An 18,969-nucleotide genomic window follows, 5' to 3' on the forward strand; every position below is an offset into this window, starting at 1 on the left:
AGCCACCTTAGCATTATCCTATACAGGAGGTTTCTCCTTTGAGATGGGACATTAGTGCTCTACTCTTAGAAAGCATTGTGTTTTTTAATAATGTTACTTCCTTCACCTACATTTCAGGAGCCCACATCATTTTGTTCATTATCACTCACAATGTGGAAAATAAATGTGAAATCTGTGACTAATGAGCTGAGATACAGACAACAAAACACCCTTCTCGATCACACATTTCTAGCAAACTCCCATTTTGGTTACAGTAGAAAAGGCTAAACACTTTAATGAAAATTGGGGTCGGGGGGGTCTATGTTTGGGTCTGATTTCTCAGGTCATTAGTCTTCATTCGTACAGTGAGTTTTGAGAGGTTGCCCAGGTTGGCCCAGATTGAATGTAATGATATTTATGTCGTAGCACGTAGTCTTTCTCTTATAGCACTCTCATAGCTACAGAGACGTGATTACATATGATAGAACTAACAGTGATGTAACGGTTTTCTTTATGAGAAGGAGAGTCGGACCAAAATGCGGCGTGTCTATTGCAATCCATGTTTAATGAAGTAACACACTAAACACAAACACTATCAAAACAATAAACTTAACAAAAACCGAAACAGCCTATACTTGTGTAACCTAACACAGAACAATGACATCAGGACACTAAGGACAATCACCCACGACAAACTCAAAGAATATGGCTGCCTAAATATGGTTCCCAATCAGAGACAACGATAAACACCTGCCTCTGATTGAGAACCACTTCAGACAGCCATAGACTTAGCCAGAACACCCCACTAGCTACAATCCCCATAAATACACACCACATACAAAAACCCATGCCACACCCTGGCCTGACCAAATAAATAAAGATAAACACAAAATACTTTGACCAGGGTGTGACAAGTGACAGGTTTTAAAAACATTAATATTTGTTATATGAAAGGAAGCAACTGATATGGAGTTCCCTGTATGAGTAAACACCCACTGTTATTAGCACTGTAGTCAATCCACTTTGGATCTCTCATTTAGTTGTAAGCAGTTTATATCTGCAAATGTTAAAGTTGTATATTTTGGTATATTTATGCAATAAGGCCCGAGGGGTGTGGTATATGGACAATATAGCACGGCTAAGGGCTGTTCTTATGCACGACACAACGAGGAGAGCTAGGACACAGCCCTTAGCCATGGTGTCAATTGGCCATATATCACAAACCCCCAAGGTGCCTTATTGCTATTATAAACTGGTTACCAAAGTAATTAGAGCAGTAAAAATAAATGTTTTGTCATACCTGTGGTATACGGTCTGATATACAACGGATTTCAGCCAATCAGCATTCAGGGCTCGAGCCACCCAGTTTATATTAAACTTTTTGGAACATCCAATGAAAATGTCCCCACCATCCTCTGTTTAGACCAAGATTGGAAGAGTTTTGTTTCCTTGAAATTGGTCTCTTGATAGTATTAAGACTATTCTCCCGGTAGTATGATTTTTTTTACATGCAGTGGTGGTGCAGTTTCCAGAAGCTATTTAGGGTCCTCCTCTCATGCATGATGTGCATATTATTTGTGATTTGATAACATGATTTCACCCATCTTCATGTTTTTGATCCCTCCAATATCACATTTTCGGGCGAGTGACTTGCATTTTAGTTTTTACTTTCAATGCAATTTCCAAACTCGTGTTCATTGGATAGCAGGGGAGTACTGGACAGATTGGATTCTGTCTCTGTCTGTCTGTCTGTATGTATGTATGTATGTATGTCTGTCTGTCTGCAGGAGGATTTGTAAAAAGCTGTAGCTCCCCTATGTGGCACGGGAGTGTAAGAGCACCTGACACCTCATGATGGGTAGAGAAAGGGGAGAAAGGGGGGAGAGAGGGAGAAGAGGGGAGATATTTGTAGGAGAAAATCCTTGCGGATTCCCTTATTCCTGTCATTCACACAGTCAGTGTTTGGCCTTCAGGGTCCAAAGCCTGTATCTGTACTGAGTTACATCAGAACCAAACCAAACTGCATGAGCATAGAGGGAAACTCTGAGGGGGAGCTCCTCTCAGGAGCGATGAGTAATGCTTCACCCCAAATGGCACCCCATTCCCTACATAGTACAGCTTTTGGTCAAAAGTTGTACACTATGTAGGGAATAGGATGCCATTTGGAATGCACATACGTCTGTGTTGCTCAAGTTGCCCCCAGATACACAACTACTCACCTTGAGGTAGATCTTTCGCGCGCACACACACACACACACACACACACACACACACACACACACACACACACACACACACACACACACACACACACACACACACACACACACACACACACACACACACACACACACACACACACACAGACACACACACAGACACACAGATGTTTGCTTGGGGTTCTTTGGTTCAAGTTGGTGTTTATGGTGTGCTGTGGTGCCCTCAGCATCAAAGAGGAGTAGTGTTCCTAATGCTGTATCAGGTGTCTTCATCTACCAGATCACTAGCAGGCCTGGCTGTCTGAGTGCAAGCTTGAGATAGATGGTCACCTATCTGGGCATCAGTCCACTTCAGCTCGCCTCAAAATATTTACCTGACATGTCTCCCTGGGTGGCAGGCTATCTGTACACACACACACACACACACACACACACACACACACACACACACAAAAAACACACACACACACACACACACACACACACACACACACACACACACACACACACACACACACACACACACACACACACACACACACACACACACACACACACACACACCTCACCCCCCCACACACGCACACCTTAAGAGGTATTCCTGCATCATGCACTATTGCCCATTGGCCTTTGAGGAAGCCACTCGCCTGTTTACTGATGCAAATTATCCAGTAGCGAGCCTTCCAGAGGATCAACAAGTATGGAATGCACGGTGGGTGGTGGTCTCTGCTCCCCCACCTCTCCCCCATCACTCTCCCACTGCCCCCCACCAGTCCCCCACTGCTCTCCCACCACCCCCCACTGACCAGCCCCTCGGCCCCCACTGCTGGAATGCTCTCAGTGGGACTCACTCTGACAGGAGCATTGGGTCAGAGTATCAGGGTGTTAGGCCACGGGGGTCTGACACTGACACTGACACACTGTGCTCTCAGGGCTGTAGAGTGGAGGATAGTGGAGAGCAGTGGGATGTGGAGTGGAGGGTAGTGGAGAGAAGTGGGATGTGGAGTGGAGAGTAGTGGAGAGCAGTGGGATGTGGAGTGGAGGGTAGTGGAGAGCAGTGGGATGTGGAGTGGAGGGTAGTGGAGAGCAGTGGGATGTGGAGTGGAGGGTAGTGGAGAGCAGTGGGATGTGGAGTGGAGGGTAGTGGAGAGCAGTGGGATGTGGAGTGGAGGGTAGTGGAGAGCAGTGGGATGTGGAGTGGAGGGTAGTGGAGAGCAGTGAAATGTGGAGGGTAGTGGAGAGCAGTGAGATGTGGAGTGGAGGGTAGTGGAGGGCAGTGGGATGTGGAGTGGAGGGTAGGGTAGTGGAGAGCAGTGGGATGTGGAGTGGAGGGTAGTGGAGAGCAGTGGGATGTGGAGTGGAGGGTAGTGGAGAGCAGTGGGATGTAGAGTGGAGGGTAGTGGAGAGCAGTGGGATGTAGAGTGGAGGGTAGTGGAGAGCAGTGGGATGTAGAGTGGAGGGTAGGGTAGTGGAGAGCAGTGGGATGTAGACGGGAGGGTAGTGGAGAGCAGTGGGATGTAGAGTGGAGGGTAGGGTAGTGGAGAGCAGTGGGATGTAGAGTGGAGGGTAGGGTAGTGGAGAGCAGTGGGATGTGGAGTGGAGGGTAGTGGAGAGCAGTGAGATGTGGAGTGGAGGGTAGGGTAGTGGAGAGCAGTGGGATGTAGAGTGGAGGGTAGGGTAGTGGAGAGCAGTGGGATGTGGAGTGGAGGGTAGTGGAGAGCAGTGAGATGTGGAGTGGAGGGTAGGGTAGTGGAGAGCAGTGGGATGTAGAGTGGAGGGTAGGGTAGTGGAGAGCAGTGGGATGTAGAGTGGAGGGTAGTGGAGAGCAGTGGGATGTGGAGTGGAGGGTAGTGGAGAGCAGTGGGATGTAGAGTGGAGGGTAGTGGAGAGCAGTGGGATGTAGAGTGGAGGGTAGGGTAGTGGAGAGCAGTGGGATGTAGAGTGGAGGGTAGGGTAGTGGAGAGCAGTGGGATGTGGAGTGGAGGGTAGTGGAGAGCAGTGAGATGTGGAGTGGAGGGTAGGGTAGTGGAGAGCAGTGGGATGTAGAGTGGAGGGTAGTGGAGAGCAGTGGGATGTAGAGTGGAGGGTAGGGTAGTGGAGAGCAGTGGGATGTGGAGTGGAGGGTAGTGGAGAGCAGTGGGATGTAGAGTGGAGGGTAGTGGAGAGCAGTGGGATGTAGAGTGGAGGGTAGGGTAGTGGAGAGCAGTGGGATGTAGCGTGGAGGGTAGTGGAGAGCAGTGGGATGTAGAGTGGAGGGTAGGGTAGTGGAGAGCAGTGGGATGTGGAGTGGAGGGTAGTGGAGAGCAGTGGGATGTAGAGTGGAGGATAGTGGAGAGCAGTGGGATGTGGAGTGGAGGGTAGTGGAGAGCAGTGGGATGTAGAGTGGAGGGTAGTGGAGAGCAGTGGGATGTGGAGTGGAGGGTACTGGGCTTCCGAGGTGTTGAAGCTGTTGAAGCCTATAGCCTCAGTCTAAACTTTAACCTGGCCTTTGAGGGCTGGAGGGGCCTGTGAACCAATGAAGCAGAGCGGACATTAGTCTATTCTGTAGGAACAAAATAATTAATATAAGGCTAGCAATAGCATAGTTTGGCAACCATTTTATGCTAATCTGGTCCTAAGTCTGAATTTGGATAATGCTATGCATTACAGTATTTGTGTATTACACTGTGTATTGTGTTTTTGACACAGTTGTCATGCTTTATATTTCCTGCTCACGAAGTAGAAAAAGTTAATTATTTTGATAGCGAACAACAAGTTGGGTTCTGCCCTCGACAAACGTGTAAATAATGTTTTCCCAATGGGATTCCTGCTGCTGGTTGTTTAAGCTTTGAATGGTGAGAACGGCCGACTCCATCTTTTCCCACTTACTGACCCAAGGACAAAGCTGTGTTGAGCTGTGGGTGTGTGAGGTACTCACACTTTTCTGTGTGTGTGTGCTCGCAGCTGTGTTGTGATGGAAAAGCAGACTTGTGTTCAGCTGCAACAGTGGAGGGTCTGAAATGACTGATGTATGGACCCCAAACAGAGAAACCACCCCAAGACCTCTAATGAGTGTGTCTGTTGAAATGTTTCTTACTGAGGCAGCGACAGATACTAGGCAAGCCTAGCAAATAGTTTTTGTGGGCAGAGCATTTGATCTCATGGGAATATACATATATATACACACACACACACACACACACACACACACACACACACACACACACACACACACACACACACACACACACACACACACACACACACACACACACACACACACACACACACACACGGATCTGAAGGGCTGCTTTGAAGCAGTGTATGGGGATTATCAGTTGTCGTCTGACTGCACCCCCAACCCCCCTATATATGTGCCTGGTATCAAATGTGTTCTCCCCAGAGAGACCCCAGGTGTGCAGGGTAAACAACCCTCAGGGAAATGGACATTTCAACTCACTGAGGCCTCCTCCTCTCCTCTGCCCAGGGAATTCCCGATCTTCCTCCTCAGCCTTTCTCAGTCCCAACTCCTTACATACATGTTTCACCAGCCCCTACGCATGCCTCCCCAGCCCCAGCTTCTCCAACCTATAGTCCCAAATACACTTATGTCAGCCCTAACCTTGAAGGTAATCCTAACTCTAACCCTAGCCTCAACTTTAACCCTAGCCTCAACTCTAACCCTAGCCTCAATTCTAGCCTCCACTTGAACCCTAGTCTCAACTCTAACCCTAGTATCAACTCTAGCCTCAACTCTAACCCTAAGCCTCAACTCTAGCCTCCACTCTAACCCTAGCCTCAACTCTAACCCTAGCCTCAACTCTAGCCTCAACTCTAACCCTAGCTTCAACTCTAGTCTCAACTCTAACCCTAGCCTCAACTCTAACCCTAGGCTCAACTCTAGCCTCAAATCTAACCCTAACCTCAACTCTTGCCTCATCTCTAACCCAAGACTCAACAATAGCCTCAACTCTAACCCTAGCATCAACTCTTGCCTCATCTCTAACCCAAGACTCAACAATAGCCTCAACTCCAACCCTAGACTCAACTCTAACCCTAACCCTAAACAACACCCAAACTGAACCCCTGCCTCTAACAACAATACACATTCCCCATATTGTACCTTCCTTACTGATGCTCATACTCATCCCCCAGACCCTACCCTACCCCAGCCCACCACAGGGGCCTCTGTCAGGGCTAAGGGACACTAATCACACCCCAGCCTGCCCAGGGCCTCAGAGGGGTGAGACCAGACCAGACACTTCTGCTCAGCCCTCCCTCCCTCTCCAGCAGCCACACCCTCCGATGTTTGGCAGCCTGCAGTGGTGTGGTGGTGAAACGGTCTAGCTTGAATCACAAAGACAATCTGTCAGTGCCTTGGCTGATGTGATTCAGCTGCAGCTGGTGCAGACTGCATGAGGGATTTGACTCAGACTCAGACACTCAGACCCATTCAGTCAGAGCCCTGTGAACTGAACAGTGTTATCAGTTAGCTGTATAGCTCCCCCTGCTGTTAGTGTCTCTGTGAGAGGGAGACATGGATCTGGGATTTGCATTGTGTATCAGTACAGCCTGATGTAGAAGCATCGGGACATAGGAGGAGATGGATAGTGGATCCAGCAATGACTGGGTGGTCCACCTGATTCATCCTGCCCATATCCTCTCTCCACTACAGCACATCCCCCTTGTCCCCCTCACACAGAGACAAACTGTAGATGCCCCCCCCCCCCCTCCACACACACTGTTCCCCTGAAGCTCTTCTCTGCCCCTCTGCTCTATGATTAGCAGCCCATGACACCTGTGGGGTTTGGTGTATGTGTGTGAGCAGGGAGTTAGGGAGATGGGGGTGGAGGAGGTTACACTAGAGAGTTTGTAGTAGGGGCTGGGGAGCACTCCTGGCCTCCTGTGGAGGACCCTTCATCTTACTGTCTGCCTCAATGCCTCCCTCAGTGCTCCGAGGTGTATTTCCTGTTAATTGGCTTCCGACTTGTGTCTTGTGGCATTTCCCCCCCCCCCACACCCCCACATCCACCACCCCCACATCCACCACCCCCATGCCTCCAGGGCTTGGCCCTCTCGTTGCTGTGTAATATGCTTCCTTTCTTTAACTTTACACATTCCTGTGTGTAAGGCAGGCAGGCAGCAGAGTGATCTGCAAAGAGACAAAGACTTGCAAAGAGAAAGAGAAAGCGAGAGAGAGACAGAGAGAGAAGGAGAGTGAGAGAGAGAAAGAAAGAAAGAAAGAAATAAAGAAAGAAGGAAAGAAAGAAAGAAAGAAAGAAAAAAAAAAAAGCAGCACTTGCCATTACATTTTTACGTACACACAAAATATGTTGTTTTATCATTACGACTGCTCAGACATGCATTAAAGAGCAACAATCTGAAAAGTGTCCCTCCCCTCTTTTTTCTTTCCTTCTCTCCCTCTCCTCGTCTCCCTCTCCTCCTCTCTCAGTTTTGATTTATCCCCTGCTCTGTTTTCCCTGGCCCAAAATGCCCGGCAGTTTGCACTAGGCCAACTCAACCAGAACCGATGTCATTCAAATCCAGTTAAATAAATGGTCCTATAAATTCACTCCAATAATAAGCCTGGGTGCTGGAGGAATGTGTGGCGGGGAGGGATGCAGGGATTGAGGAAGAGAGGGACTGAAAGAGGGGAGAGCGAGTGTCAGACCCAGACAGCTAGGGCCTGTGCTGCAGTGTGAGAAAGGCAGGCTGCTGCTGTTTGCTTGTTAAAGAGGGGACATCTCTCTCTCTCTCTCTCTCTCACTGGGAGCTGGGGTGGGAGACTCCAGGCAAATGGGACCTCAGGGACACTTTAACTCAGCCCACCCAGAGACAGTCTGAGGCTAGGGCCAGCAATCAGGGCCCAGCCAGCCAGGGCTACTAATCTTCAGGACCCTGTGAGAACCACAGTGTCTTAATGAGGTGTCTGTCTGGAACGCTGTTCTATATAGGTAAAATGGATCAGGGAAATAGTGTTGGTCAATGGGATTAATAGTATATCGTTAATGTGTTTTCATAAGCAGATGATTATTCTCTTACTTCTTCTAATTTCTGTATGATATATTATATCCTTCCATAGCGTCAGTCCTCCTCAGTGTCCTCGATTTCCCTATGTAGGCTAATAATCATAACCACAACTGTAGAGGTTACAACCAACTGTCTCTGGAAGTAACATGCCGTTGTCGATTGTTGACATACATCACAACCTGCATCAAATGACCTTTAACTCCATAAACTAACCAATGAACCCTAAACTGTTCTACATTCCACATCCATAGGTGGATCTAAGCAGCAGACTCCTTAGTGGAGCAGGGTTTTTGGGGGGCTCGTTGGATCGTTTGGTTGGTCTGTGTGTTTACCGTGAAGCTGATTTATCTGTGCTTCCGCAGTAGCCGGGTTGGCTTGCAGCGCATGAGAAAGCAAGCGCCCGCCAGGCCCCCACACCATCTCAGCCAGGCAGTTAGACTCTGTGGGAAACAGGAAAGGCCAATAGTAGTCCTGCTACCATACAGGGATGCGCTAACACAACTCTGCGACAGAGTGACGGATCGCAACAAGGGCGTCATGTTGTGTAAGTGTCTCATTCACACCACAATTCAATAGCGAACATGAGAGAGGAGGTCCGCTAGAGCACATTAAAGCATCAAAGCCCCCACAATGCCTTCTGGGAAACAATGGCAGGTAGGGACCACAGCCCCGCTATTGCGCACACTGTAAACGCTGCACTCTCCACGGGCTCCACGCTGCCTAAATGACATTACCTGGCACTATAAAACAAACACACACTGCCCTGCCACACTTTGAACTGAGGGGCTTTGTTTGGACTGGCAACCCCAGGGGGCCACAAGGCAGGAGTGGGTGGGAGAGGGTGTCCATGCAGGCCAGGAGGGACTCAGCCCCCCAACCCCTCCTCCACTGAGTGACTGAGCTACTGTGTGATGCCAGTGATCCGCAACCCGCTTACTGCCTTGAATCGCTCCCACCCCCCTCGCCGCCCCTCTCCTCAGGAGAAAGAAAAATCCCCCAGAGCACCTTGAAATGGGTCTGGGGCAGGGTGATCTGGGGTTGTTGCTGGTTAACTCCCTGCAGCCTATCTAGCCTGGTTAGAGGAGGCATTTTTCATGCAACAGAGAGTGAGGGCGTGGAACAGGTCAGACCCAGCTCAGCCTGACCCATATATAACCACTCAGTGGACTAGAAAGTCTCTGTCTGTATATCTATTACATGTATCTAACATTGGAAAATAAACTGTGTGGAGGGCAAATGCTGACATAGTGGAAAAATGGGCTGACGATATGAAAGGCTGGGATAATTAATGGTTGCCACGGACAATGAAATAAAAAAGGAGAAAAATAGAGTGTATACTGTGTGTGTGGTGTATACTATATGTGTGTTTCTGTGTAGTGTGTGTGTGTTTGTGTGGTGTGTGTGTCTGTGTGTAGTGTGTGTGGTGTGTACTGTATGTGTCTGTGTGTAGTGTGAGTGTGTTTGTGTGGTCTGTGTGTCTGTGTGTAGTGTGTGTGTGGTGTGTACTGTATGTGTGTGTGTGTGTGGTGTGTATGTCTGTGTGTAGTGTGTGTGTGGTGTGTACTGTATGTGTGTTTGTGTGGTGTGTGTGTCTGTGTGTAGTGTGTGTGTGGTGTGTACTGTATGTGTGTCTGTGTGGTGTGTGTGTCTGTGTGTGTGTTTGTGTGGTGTGTGTGTCTGTGTGTAGTGTGTGTGTGGTGTGTACTGTATGTGTGTTTGTGTGGTGTGTGTGTCTTTATGTAGTGTGTGTGTGTGTGGTGTATGTGTATGTGTGTAGTGTGTGTGTGGTGTGTACTGTATGTGTGTTTGTGTGGCGTGTGTGTCTCTGTGTAGTGTGTGTGGGGTGTGTACTGTATGTGTGTGTGTGTGGTGTGTGTGTCTGTGTGTAGTGTGTGTGTGGTGTGTACTGTATGTGTGTGTGTGTGTCTGTGTGTGTGTGGTGTGTGTGTCTGTGTGTAGTGTGTGTGTGGTGTGTACTGTATGTGTGTGTGTGTGTCTGTGTGTAGTGTGTGTGTGGTGTGTACTGTATGTGTGTGTGTGTGGTGTGTGTGTGTGTGGTGTGTACTGTATGCGTGTTTGTGTGGTGTGTGTGTCTTTATGTAGTGTGTGTGTGTGTGTGGTGTATGTGTATGTGTGTACTGTATGTGTGTGGTGTGTGTGTGTGTGTGTGGTGTGTACTGTATGCGTGTTTGTGTGGTGTGTGTGTCTTTATGTAGTGTGTGTGTGTGTGGTGTATGTGTATGTGTGTAGTGTGTGTGTGGTGTGTACTGTATGTGTGTGGTGTGTGTGTATGTGTGTAGTGTGTGTGTGGTGTGTGTGTCTGTGTGTAGTGTGTGTGTGGTGTGTACTGTATGTGTGTGTGTGTGGTGTGTGTGTCTGTGTGTAGTGTGTGTGTGGTGTGTACTGTATGTGTGTGTGTGTGGTGTGTGTGTCTGTGTGTAGTGTGTGTGTGGTGTATACTGTATGTGTGTGTGTGGTGTGTGTGTCTGTGTGTAGTGTGTGTGTGGTGTGTACTGTATGTGTGTGTGTGGTGTGTGTGTCTGTGTGTAGTGTGTGTGGGGTGTGTACTGTATGTGTGTTTGTGTGGTCTGTGTGTCTGTGTGTAGTGTGTGTGTGGTGTGTACTGTATGTGTGTGTGTGTGTGGTGTGTGTGTCTGTGTGTAGTGTGTGTGTGGTGTGTACTGTATGTGTGTGTGTGTGGTGTGTGTGTCTGTGTGTAGTGTGTGTGTGGTGTGTACTGTATGTGTGTTTGTGTGGTGTGGTGTGTCTGTGTGTAGTGTGTGTGGGGTGTGTACTGTATGTGTGTTTGTGTGGTCTGTGTGTCTGTGTGTAGTGTGTGTGTGGTGTGTACTGTATGTGTGTGTGTGTGGTGTGTGTGTCTGTGTGTAGTGTGTGTGTGCAGTGGTGTAGTGGAGCCTGGAGAAGTGGGTATACTCAGATTTTGGCAACATGTTCCAAACAGCCGCCCTGCAAAGGATCTTTTTTTCTTCAAGTTTTCGCTCTGTCACTGTTTTAAAAATGTTTTTACAGAAAATTGTATGTAGTAAGTCCACAACAGTGCTTAAAACACATAAGAGACCACTTTTGATGTCTGGGATTTTTTGTTGTTGAAATTTTGATTTTTAAGTGTTGTTACCCTTCAATTGAATTGTGCAGGCATCTAGCACTGCTGTTCGGTTTGTCGTGTTTCTGTAGCCCATTAAGTTGAGTTTGCTAAACAAATGGCCACTGGATTGATGCAATAATCATGATATCATTCTACCAGGTTGGCATAGACTACTTTGTAGCTAGTTAACATTTAACTGAGAAGGTTTTAGGGAAAGCCTTTCTATCTACCAGAAGATGGTTAGGCCTATCATTAGCATCACTATATTTTTCCTGTTCCTTAATTGTTTTAAACCTGGACGTTTTACTTAAGAAATAAGGTACAAGAGGCGGTTCTGTATCAATACACAGTATCACATACACATGGTTAGCAGATGTTAATGCGAGTGTAGCGAAATGCTTGTGCTTCTATTTCTGACAGTGCAGGAATCTCAAAAATAATTATACATCTAATTTATTTATTGTCCTATCATGGGGAACTACATTTAAAAAATAAATAATACATCTAATTGATTTATTCATGGTACTGTATTGATGGAACGGTCCACAATCCTATACCCTAAACACCAACCTGAATGACCCAGATACTAAGGAGAAGCCCCTAACTGTTTTATGTGCATGCTGTAAGCGGTCTGTATGCAGCCAAAATGTGGTCAAAGAACTAGAGCAGCACCGCCCCCTCAAGATTCTGAGCCTGCCTGGCAGGGTTGGTCCTGCAAAGCCAAAGCCCCCTAAAGGGAGAGCACAATATACAAGGAAATTCACAAAGCTGCTAATGAGAACCTTGTTGACCTTGTACCTAGCCGGTGGGGATTCTGGTGGGGTTATCTGCAGTAACCCATGGGCAGGGGGTCACACTCGGACATTCAGAGAGGGACCATGGTGGCACAAAATCAAAGGTCTGACTGCAAGGAGATGCTTGGGAATATGGTCACTACGGGAAACCATGTTGTGGGTGTTTCAGGCAAAGGGGTTATATCTGACTTCCATCATCTAGGACGTGACAATGGATAAACAGAATTTTCTAAATATATACACTACCGTTCAAAAGTTTGGGGTCACTTAGAAATGTCCTTGTTTTTGAAAGATTTTTTTTTTTTTTTTTTGTCCATTAAAATAACATCATATTGATCAGAGATACAGTGCAGACGTTGTTAATGTTTTTTTTTGTTTTATTTTGTTCTACTGTATTATTGACTGTATGTTTTGTTTATTCCATGTGTAACTCTGTGTTGTTGTATGTGTCAAATTGCTATGCTTAATCTTGGCCAGGTTGCAGTTGCAAATGAGAACTTGTTCTCAACTAGCCTACCTGGTTAAATAAAGGTGTTCTCAACTAGCCTACCTGGTTAAATAAAGGTGTTCTCAACTAGCCTACCTGGTTAAATAAAGGTGTTCTCAACTAGCCTACCTGGTTAAATAAAGGTGAAATAAATAAAACTACAAAAATTAAATAAATAAAATGTTGTAAATGATGTAGCTGGAAACGGCATAATATTTATGGAATATCTACAGTTGAAGTCAGAAGTTTACATACACCTTAGCCAAATACATTTAAACTCAGTTTTTCACAATTCCTGACATTTATTCCAAATAAATATTCCCTTTCTTAGTTCAGTTAGGATCACCACCTTATTTTAAGAATTTGAACTGTCAGAGTAATATTAGAGAGAATTCTTTATTTCAGCTTTTATTTCTTTCATCACATTCCCAGTGGGTCAGAGGTTTACATACACTCAATTAGTATTTGGTAGCATTGCCTTTAAATTGTTTAACTTGGGTCAATTGTTTCAGGTAGCCTCCCACAAGCTTCCCACAATAAGTTGGGTGAATTTTGGCCCATTCCTCCTGACAGAGCTGGTGTAACTGAGTCAGGTTTGTAGGCCTCCTTGCTTGCACACTCTTTTTCAGTTCTGCCCACAAATGTTCTACAGGATTGAGGTTGAGGCTTTGTGATGGCCACTCCAATACCTTGACTTTGTTGTCCTTAAGTCATTTTGCCACAACTTTGGAAGTCTGCTTGGGGTCATTGTCCATTTGGAAGACCCATTTGCGACCAAGCTTTAACTTCCTGACTGATGTATTGAGATGTTGCTTCAATATATCCACATAATTCTCCTCCTCATGATGCCATCTATTTTGTGAAGTGCACCAGTCCCTCCTGCAGCTAAGTACCCCCACAACATGATGCTGCCACCCCCGTGCCTCACGGTTGGGATGGTGTTCTTTTGCTTGCAAGCCTCCAATCTTCCACCAAACATAACAATGGTCATTATGACCAAACAGTTCTATTTTTGTTTCCTCAGACCAGAGGACATTTCTCCAAAAAGTAAAATCTTTGTCCCCACGTGCAGTTGCAAACCGTAGTCTGGCTTTTTTTATGGAGGTTTTGGAGCAGTGGCTTCTTCCTTGCTGAGCGGCCTTTCAGGTTATGTCGATATGGGACTCGTTTTACTGTGGATATAGATACTTTTGTACCTGTTTCCTCCAGCATCTTCACAAGGTCCTTTGCTGTTGTTCTGGGATTGATTTGCACTTTTCGCACCAAAGTACGTTCATCTCTAGGAGACAGAACGCGTCTCCGTCCTGAGCGGTATGACGGCTGTGTGGTCCCATGGTGTTTATACTTGCATACTAATGTTTGTACAGATGAACGTGGTACGTTTGTAAATTGCTCCCAAGAATGAACCAGACTTGTGGAGGTCTACCATTTTTTTCTGAGGTCTTGGCTGATTTCTTTTGATTTTCCCATGATGTCAAGCAAAGAGGCACTGAGTTTGAAGGTAGGCCGTGAAATACATCCACAGGTACACCTCCAATTGACTTAAATGATGTCAATTAGCCTATCAAAAGCTTCTGAAGCCATGATATCATTTTCTGGAATTTTCCCAGCTGTTTAAAGGCACAGTCAACTTAGTGTATGTAACTTCTGACACATTGGAATTGTGATACAGTGAATTATAAGTGAAATAATCTGTCTGTAAACAATTGTTGGAAAAATTACTTGTGCCATGCACAAAGTAGATGTCCTAACCGACTTGCCAAAACTATAGTTTGTTAACAAGAAATTTGTGGAGTGGTTGAAAAACGAGTTTTAATGACTCCAACCTAAGTGTATGTAAACTTCCGACTTCAACTGTAGGTATTATTTTTTGTCCAGATGGGATATGGCAGTGTGCAGTGTGATGGCGATTGCGTCATCTGTGGACCTGTCAGTGCAATATGCAAATTGAAGTGGGTCTAGGGTGGCCGGTAAGGTGGCGGTGATATGATCCTTGACTAGCCCTTCAAAGCACTTCATGATGACAGAAGTAAGATCTACGGGGCGGTAGTCATTTAGTTCCGTTATCTTTGCCTTCTTGGGTACAGGAACAATGGTGGCCGTCTTTAAGCTTGTGGGGACAGCAGACTGGGATAGGGATTGACTGAATATGTCCGTAAACACACCAGTCAGCTGGTCTGCGTGTGCTCTGAGGACACGGCTACGGATGCCGTCTGGGCCAGCAGACTTGCGAGGGTTAACAAGTTGAAATGTTTTACTCACATCAGCCAAGGAGAAGGAGAGGGGGGGGGGGGCAGTCTTTGTTAGCGAGGATATGTGGGAGTGTGAGTGCATGTATGTGTGTCTGCTGCTCTGCATATTTGTCTGCATATGCAGTATGTATCAATGTGTGCATATGTGTGTCTGCGTCTGCCCGAGTGTGTGTATGTATGGGGAGTGTAAGTGTACATACGTGTCTGGCTAACATTTATGGCTGCTCCATGTGTATCTATCATTCCCTCTGCGTTTACCAGCCACTTCAGTGTCTGTACACCCAGTGTAAACAACGTTTATCATTACATGCAAATTAGTGTCTTTACCTCCAGCCCCAACAAAGAGGACCGTTGAAGGCAGCTTGGGCATTTACAACCATGTTGAATTTTAGACTCCAGATTATAGGCTTATTCCAGACATTGTGTTGTGCTTTTCTGTCACTCACACTCAGCTGATGCTCCCTGTTAGACATATCTTGGGCATCCTGGACCCATCATTAAGGTTTTGACCAATATGCAGTCAAATAAAGGGCTGCAGCAGGAGCTAAAGAGATTTATCGCTCTCTCGCTTACTACCCCCCCCCTCTCTCTTTCTCTCCCACCCTTCTCTTCCCTCCCTTTTTCTCTCTCTCTCTCTCTTTCTCTCCCACCCTTCTCTTCCCTCCCTTTTTCTCTCTCTCTCTCTCTTTCTCTCCCACCCTTCTCTTCCCTCCCTTTTTCTCGCTCTCTCTCCCTTACTACCCCCTCTCTCTCTGGAAGGTGGGAGGTGATGTGTGTCTGTGTATGCTGCTGATAGTAGTAATTTCGGTGAGAGGCTGAGAGGCACCTCTGGGTACAGTACATCCGACCCGGCCCACCGCTTCATTTGTGGCTGTGAAATATGACAAGAGGCTCCCAGCAGGAGAGCAGAGATTTATGTGGTACTTATAAGCACTATCTCTCCAGGAGATCACACCCACAGACAGACCCAGCACAGCAAGTGAGCGAGAGGCCAAGTCCTCTATAGCAGAGATTTTCTAACTTTTCTTGCCCAGGACCCCCGTCCAGGCAAACTGCCGACCCAGGGATCCCCATCATATGTTAGCAAAAAAATATATAATCTTGTCTTACGATCAGGTGAATGAAAATGGCATGTAGAAGTAATAAACATTTTAAAATGAATATATTTTGTAGAAAGTTATATTATATGTATTTTGCCATGGCTAATGTTCCTCTCCTCAAACATTATATCAAAATCAAGTTCTCTGAATGCCCATTATTTAACATTCTTTGATCATCCCTGACTGTCTAGCTTTTATTTGATTTTGAGTTCTCAAAGATGGTATTATTAAAAATATTGTTCAATATCTTTTCTGCATGCTTTCTGGTTTTGGTCATTCTGGTTGACACTGAAACCTAAGATGTTTTGATACAGAAAAAACCCTGTAATTAGCTCCAATGACTGTAATTTCCTCCATATTAAAGGGATAGTTTGAGATTTTGGCAATGAAGCCATTTATCTACCTCCCCAGAGTTGGATGAACAGGAATAGCTACCATGCTAACATTTCCTGTAGACTTCCAGTCTTCGCGCTAGTGTTAGTTAGCATTGGCTTGTGAAACTGCCTTTAATGTCCTTTAAACTAAGTCTCTGCGGAGACTTAAAAATGGTTTCCACGATGGTATTCTGTTTCAGCTAGCGATATTCCCCAAATATTTTTTGGCACATAAAAAAGTCCCACAAAATATATACAAAATATTCTGACCCCCTGCAGTACCTCCGTGGAAGCCTATGGGGACGCAGACACCAGGTTGAAAACCCCTGCTCTATAGAAGCCAAGCTAGCTACGCTAATTCCTCTCTCTGGTTCCGTCAGACTCCCGCTCTCTCAATGGGATCTCACATGAGATGCGCAAAGCAGCTGGCAGGCATATTCACGGTAATTTTCAACCTCTCCTTGTCCAAGTCTCAAAGTAAATACATTCAATCTTGTTCTCAAAACTCTAAGGCTACCTGCCACAATGACTACCGACCTGTAGCACTCACATCTGTAATCATGAAGTGCTTTGAAAGGCTGGTTATGGCACACAGCAACTCCATCATCTCGGACCCCCTAGACCCAGTCCAATTTGCATACCGCCACAACAGATCCATAGACAATGCAATATCAAATGCACTCCACACTGCTCTCACCCAACTAGATGAGAGGAATACCTATGTGAGAATGCTGTTCATCGACTACAGCTCAGCATTCAACACCATAGACCCTCCCTGGGACTTAACACCTCCCTCTGCAACTGAATCCTGGACTTCCTGACAGGCCGACCCCAAGTGGTGAGGGTAGGCAACATTTCCTCCGCCACACTGATCCTCAACTTGGGGGCACCACAGGGGTGTGTGCTTAGTCCCTTCCATATTTCCTGTTCACCCATGACTGCATGGCCATGCACCACTGCATTTTAAGTACTTAAAATGGTCCACACACACACAAACAGTCGTGAAGACTTTTCAACCTCCCCCTCAGGAGGTTGAAAAGATTTGGCATTTGCCCTCAAATCCTTATTGAGAGCATCTTGACTGGCTGCACCACTGCATGGTATGGCAACTGAACCGTCCTCGATTGCATGGCGCTACAGAGGGTAGTGTGGACAACCCAGTACATTACTGGGGCCGAGCTCCCTGCCATCCAGAACCTCTATATCAGGAAGGCAGAGCCAGAAAATTGTTAAAGACTCCAGCCACCCAGGCCATAGGCTGTTCTCTTTGCTACCGCATGGCAAGCATTTCCGGAGCATCAAGTCTGATTCCAACAGGCTCCTGAACAGTTTCTGTCCCCAAATTATACTGTAAGACTGCTGAATGGCAAACAAAATAGCTACATGGACTATCTGCATCGACCATTCTATTTTATTTGAGATTTTTGCACTGTCTCTATGCACACTCACATACTCACTCTATGCCCATTCTACACACTCACTTACACACATACTCACACACTTAATTTGCTCACACACACATAACATGCACGCACATTCTTACTGACTCTACACACACACACTCACATACAATAATCATACACGCTGCTGCTACTCTGTTTATTATATATCCTGATGCCTAATAACCTTACCCCTATACATATCTAACCCTACCACTCCAGTATCCCTGCACATTGTAAATATGGTGTTGGAAATGACCCTATATATAGCGTACTTACTTTCTCGTGTTCTTCTTATATCTATTTGTTGTGTGTTTTTGTTGTACTTTTTCCATGTATTTTTCATCGTACTACATTGTTGGGAAAGAGCACACAAGAAAAGCATTTCACTCTATTAGTGCACGTAACAATAAAACGTTGAAACTTGAGCACTAAAACTAAGTGGTGCTGTATTGGAGCATTTAGCGTGCCTCTTTCCCTCTTCCCCCACCCCCTAGTGTGGGGTTAAGACATGTTCCCTGCACTGTTTCAAGTACAGGAGGCTTTGGGTTTGACAAGAGCTACCTTCTATTAAGACATGTCCGTGACAAGGCAACAATACTGTCAGATCTGTGCTAATAAACGTCAGCGCTTTCACACAAAAGAGGTAAGACACTGACCTTACCTTCTCTGGGAGGGCTGGTGGTGTATATTGCAGGGTAGTGTGTGGTGTGTGTTCACCTGTGACAGTGCCAGTCGTTAAGGAGTGAGGAGAGATGAGCTCCTGAGTGCTGGGCCAGGGAGGGACTGAGGAGCATGTTTAATACAGAGACGGAGACTGTGGCCTGTCTCCAATCCTGCCCTAATTCTGCCCTTTGACTGGAAAAGTCAAGAACGCTGCATGATGGGAGAGAGTGAGAAAAAAAGATAGTGTCAGAGAGGAGAGAAAGAAAGAAAGTTGAAAGAAGGGAAGAGAGACAATAAAATGGGGAGAAAGTGGCCCTTTGAACAAGTATTGAATGAAAGACTCAAGACCTCTCCGCCTGGAAACGACAAGGGGGAATTAGGGAACATACAAACTGCAGGTGTGCCCCCCCCACACACACACACACTTACATCCAAGTACTCATACACAGAGACACACTCACATGTAGATTCATCTTCTTGGCGGCATGGGCAGCTGCAGCCGTTTCCCAGAAGCACATGTGATGTGAGGTGGGTTTAGCCATAT

The sequence above is a fragment of the Oncorhynchus mykiss genome, chromosome 11 (genome assembly GCF_057628025.1).
Source record: "Oncorhynchus mykiss isolate SJ-2025 chromosome 11, ASM5762802v1, whole genome shotgun sequence".
NCBI classification, from domain to species: domain Eukaryota; kingdom Metazoa; phylum Chordata; class Actinopteri; order Salmoniformes; family Salmonidae; genus Oncorhynchus; species Oncorhynchus mykiss.